This window comes from Rhinolophus ferrumequinum, chromosome 17, assembly GCF_004115265.2.
Source record: "Rhinolophus ferrumequinum isolate MPI-CBG mRhiFer1 chromosome 17, mRhiFer1_v1.p, whole genome shotgun sequence".
Lineage (NCBI taxonomy): Eukaryota > Metazoa > Chordata > Mammalia > Chiroptera > Rhinolophidae > Rhinolophus > Rhinolophus ferrumequinum.
In genome coordinates this window covers 25,607,642-25,613,151 of record NC_046300.1, presented here as the reverse complement: position 1 = coordinate 25,613,151, position 5,510 = coordinate 25,607,642, and the positions used below count along the sequence as shown (strand labels likewise).

General features: G+C 43.6%; 1 pseudogene; it reads right to left on the bottom strand.

Moving 5' to 3' along the window:
• Positions 1–2,625: 2,625 nt before the first annotated feature.
• On the bottom strand, positions 2,626–3,486 carry LOC117036685 (40S ribosomal protein SA-like; annotated as a pseudogene).
• Between the last annotated feature and the right edge of the window lie 2,024 nt (positions 3,487–5,510).

The window sequence follows — 5,510 nt, the reverse complement described above, 5'->3', positions numbered from 1 at the left end:
TAAATGCTGGAACTAAACTTTTGGTCAAGGCAAACTCAACTCCAAAGCCTATTTCCCCAGTTATACTACTCAGCTATCATAGACAGAATTAGTAGAATCTGTTGAAAAGACCATCTGCCACCTCTGATGTTCAATATTTTAAAATAATTTCAATACTAGTATTCTCTGGGACCTTTAACAATACCACACTGATAAGTTAACATACAAATATCCTGGATATATTCCTCCTTATCCATGATGTTCACTGAGAAATACATCAGCTTTTCTCCTTTGCCTCTGAAAAATTTTCACCATGTAAGATTTGATGATTTGCCCTTTTACCATTTGATCCCTATTAACATCTATCTATAGACACCAGTGTAATTACAAATGTGTCAAAACATCAAGGCTGTCTGCAGCCTTATCATTTACTCAGAAAATATAAAATACCCATTACAGAGCCAACACTTTATGATTATAAGTATTTCTTGAAAACAAATAAGTTAACAATAGACACACTAACTCATCCAGATTAAAACACGTATTTGTGATATTCCCTCCATGATGTCTTCTATCATTAAACCAAACATTACCTTATCTTTTGAAAAAATCTAATTCAGGATGCTTTCTGCTTAAAATTTTCTTTTGGTTTCATAAATCCTGCATCTGCTATTTAAGTGTATTTTATTAAATTATACACCATTTAGAGTTAGAAGAGACATCCCAAGCCATGTGATCAAATAGCATGAAGCTATAGATGGAAAAGTCTAGTTCCATGAAGTTTTCTATATGTCCAGCATCCCCCAGTGAGTTCATGAAAAAGCCAGGACTATATCTGGCCCTGGTCTCTGACTTTCAGCACAGCAATGATATTTTACCGTCCTTCTTTATGTGTTACCTTTACTAGCATGTTAACATTTTCCATCTCTGATAAAGTTTAGAAACTCAATCTATAGTTATCTACATAACCCTTTATATAGCCATATAATGATCTATAGAAATAGATTTTCATATACTTTAGAGTTGGGTAAACTCTTCCAGACCCAGTTCAAATGGGGCTCCGTGGACTCCCTCCGACAGAATGAATCATTCTGTCATCGTGTTCCAAGAGAGTTGTTCTCATTTCTCAATTATAATAGTAATCACATTGTATCCTAATTTGCCTGTTTAAACTTTTGCCTCTTCTTCACGACTGTGAGATCATCAAGGCAAAGATGGTACCTTAACCTACCTTGCGACCCTCAACCCTTGGCATAAAATATGCCATTCAGGAAAAGTTTTGATGAATGAATGTGTTTTTTAATCAATCTGTTATTAGAGATTACTTTGTACATTCCTGAGCTCAAAGAAATAGAACAATTGGAAAAAAATACCTTTGTATAAGTAAGTCATAAATAAAGCAAAGTAGAGAGTTGAACAGATTATGCTGGGAGGGAGAAAGGAGATTTTAGCACTCTGAACCCAATTAGGAAGTCAGAAGATAGTAATTAAACAGAAGTTTAATATAAAGAATTACTAAATTGTGATAGGAGAATAACTACAAAGATGTAAAGCGAACTCTAAAGGATACCTTGGACCAAGGGAGAATGTCCAAGGAAGGTCAAACTTGAAAAGAGGATCCCCTCCCCAAGGCCGAGGTTTCAGACCTCCTGGAAGAAGGTGAAATTTCACTGGGATGGGGAAAATGTTTGCTGTCTTGCCTGTGCCACAGCGGGGCCAGAATTGTTGGGCAAGCATCAGCACCCCTCAAAGGCACAGGCGAGCTGTGGCTGGTGAGTGGGCCTGCAGAAGAGGTCAGGTGCAAGGTACAAGACCTAGAACATGGTGTCCACACCAGATGAGGCACAGGAAGTGAATCTCGGGAGCAGGACCAGATGAGGTTGGTGGGAGAATGCACAGGAGTCAGAACGCCATTATGGGGACAAGGCCTGGAGCATGAAACATCCACGTAATGTCAGGAGGGCCAGAGCAAGGAGGTCACTGGGCCCAGGGTGGGCCGGCAAAGTTGCTAAAGGACGGCCCACTCTAGTGTACAGCTGGGATAGAGCACCACCAGACATCCCCACATACTCGAACCCCTAACTGAGGGCAACAGGAGCAAGAGAAAGCAAATTCAGCGGCCAGAACGAGGGAGAGCCCCTTCCTCCTGCAATGTCCTTCCAGCTCCCTCTACTGACACAGCTTAAAGTAACCCCTGGAAAAAGAAAAGTGCTGACAAAGTCCAATCCATTAACACAGAGCAAACACTGAAGGACAAATCACGAGCTGAGAGACATGAAACTGATCACTGGCACAGGATCCAACACTCAATAAATAAGACATCTTTGGACCTAAGTTGTACGGTCCTCTAGCTCTCAGTTCCCACATGTGCAAAATGAGGAAGTAACAGTATCAACCTCACAAGTGGTGGAAACACGTAATAAGAACTCAATAAATGTTTGCAATTATCACGTTCATTACCTGGAAAAGCAGAGCTGGAATCAGAAGACCCAAGTTCCATTCCAAGCCCTACTCTTACACTGGGACACGGCAATCACTCCTCCAAGAGCCCTAGATTCTACTGCTATAAAGTTGCCCTTTCCCACTTTTTAAATTTTTTTTTTAGAAACTGTTTTTGTTTCCATCGACCTTATTTCTATTGTCTGTTTAACGGTCTGTGAAAGAAGAGCTTAAGACCACTGGGTGGTTGTGCTTACCTGATCCTGGGCCTGGGTTGGTGGTGGCTGGAGACCAGTCCTCAGCGGCAGGGAACCGCTGGATAGGCACACAGGGCCCAGGAGCATCCGGACCCTTCTGCCTCCTTGGGTTGAGTTGCAGTAAACTTGGGAGCCAGAGAAGTGCATTCACCCTGAAATTCCTCCTTGGGCACAGCCTTTTCCGCAGCTGCCTGCCCTTCCTTTTCAGTCTCTTCACAGTCTGCGGAAGTGGAGATCGGGTGGGACCTCCCACCAGAGTTCCAGAAGTTCTTGAGATGGTGCTGCACATGCATAGAGCCTCCCGGGCCAGCACCCACCACCTCAGACCCTCTGAGTGAGCTCCCTTGTTGTGACTCAGGATGGCAGTGTCCACATCGTGCAGAGGAGAGTCTGAGTTACACAGAGGGACGGTAGGCAGGTTAACTAAGAGCCTCTGTGAGAGGCTGCCGTTCCGCCCTGGGCTCAGTAGCCCCCGGAAGTTGCGGTTCCCAGAAGGCTTCCTGGATCTGCTTAGTGAAGGTAGGAGTGAAGCCACCAGCAACAGGAGCTCGCTGGCCAGTGTTCCTGGAGGATAAGACACTGACATCAGCCAGGTTTTCAGTGGTAACAATGCATGAGCCGCCCGCAGAAGCTTCTCCCAGGTTCTCTCCAGATTTATGATGTAGATGCCAGCATTTTTCCTTTCATAGATGTGCTGTCCCATTTGGAAGTTAAGGTGGGTGCCACCTAAGTGGGTTCCTGCTGCAAGGAATTTGAGGACATCCTTCTCTTCCTCCTCCTTCATTTGCAGGACACCAAGGGCTCCGGACATTGTGAAACTTTCCCTTTAAGTTGCAGACAGTGGGGACCCAGAACAATGCCATATGGACCCCTCTCTGGGTAGTGCAGAAAGGCTCCTTCCCACTTTTCACATCCCTTTTTCCTATCTCACATGCCTGACATCCTGCCTTCTGCTCCACACCAGGAAAACCCATTGTGGAGTACACAGTGAGCCGACCCCTCCACAGTGAAGGTAGAAGACAAGAGAGCAAGTTGGCTGCACTGAGAAAGGTTGAAGACATTCATAAGACAAAAGTAACGATCCAATCTGACCGCTTGTCAAAGTCAATACATTTAGAAAATCTTCCTTGGACAGGTTTTTAAGATACTTCTGGGGAGGTGGGTGGGAGATGAGGGTAAAAGGGATCCACTATATGGTGATGGAAAGAGAACTGACTCAGTGGTGAACACACAGTGTGATATACAGATGATGGATTACAGAATTGTACACCTGAAATCTATTATAACTTTGCTAACAATTGTCACCCTGATAAACTTTAATTTAAAAAAAAGTTAATTAAAAAAAAGAGATACTTCAGCTGGGATTATATTCAGAGCCAACTTGATTAGAAGCACATGGGAAAAACCAGAAACCAACCTATTTTTGCTTAGATTAGACAACTTCTTATTAAGGGGGGCGTGAAGAACATTCTTTTGTCTTAGAACTGTCATCCCTCATCACCACCACCACCCCATGCTTACACACTGTCCTGCATTTATTTCTAGGAAAACAATTCCCCATATTGAATTTCAAGCCCATATCGGAAGAATATTGCATAAAGTTGCAACTGGTCGTACATAACTTAATTGAATTTCTTATCAAATGCCTTCCCCGGGGTCCAGAATCCAAGAGCATACCTGGATGCAGGAGGCTGAGAACAGCCCTGCTCACCAGGAAGAAAGGCAGGTACATTGCAAGGAAAGCTCAAAGGACCTGAATAATCACATCGCTAACTTCACAGCTTTTCCTTGAGCCACCTCGGTAAGAGGATCTTCTAAGTGGAGAGGCTCACTAGTATTTTCCTGCTGGTCCACAACAACTGTCCAAAATGCCATCAGTTTTATGGAACTGGGTAAGAAAAAGTGTCCCCAAATTCATAGGGTCTTATTCCAAGCAGATGTGCCCAAGGAGAGTCCTGGGTGTCTCAAACAAGTCCTCAGGTGAGTCTTAAAATCAAGTACCTTTGGGTTAATAACATATCTGACCCTAATACTCACTTGGTAGACTATGCATAAACAACTTTCCAGGCCAAAGAACTACTGAATTAAAATATGCAGGGCCTCCCAAGAGTGCCAGGTGCTGGCTATGGTCAGTGCCTTAGCTCAAGCTGCCAGAACAAAATGCCATCGACTGAGTGGCTTCAACAACCGAAAATTATTTCTCACAGTTCTGAAGGCTGGGAAGTCCAAGATCAAGATGCCAGCAAGGTAGGTTTCATCCTGAAGCCTCTTTTAGATTGAAGGCAACTGCCATCTCACGATATGCTCATATCACCTGACCTCTTATTTGTTCTCATGCAGGAGTCAGGGGGCTAGCTCTCAGGTGTCTCTTCTTAAAGGACCACTAATCCCATCATGAGCCCCACCCTCATGACCTAATCTAACCCCAATTACTCCCAAAGACCCCATATCCAAATATCATCACATTGCTGGGTTAGAGATTCAACACATGAATTGTGGTGGGGGGACACAAATATTCAGTCCAAAACTGTCAGATATTTTGAAAACACTGGGTGACATAAGTGTTCATATGAAGCTTCTCCCAAAATTCCTATGTTGTGATAGGACATTTCAACTATTATCAGCCACTGATTCATAAGGAAGTTTCGGTGTAACTAGTGGGAAGTAAAGCACCAAATAAATAGCGTGCAGAAAAATTAGGTTTTACAGACACATGGAAAGGGAAGGGGGTTGTTCCATACAGGAAGACTGAGGTGGGATGTGACTAGGGTGGTAGAGCAGGGCTTCTCAAACTTTAATGTGTACATGGGTCACCTGGAGATATTTTTCTAATGC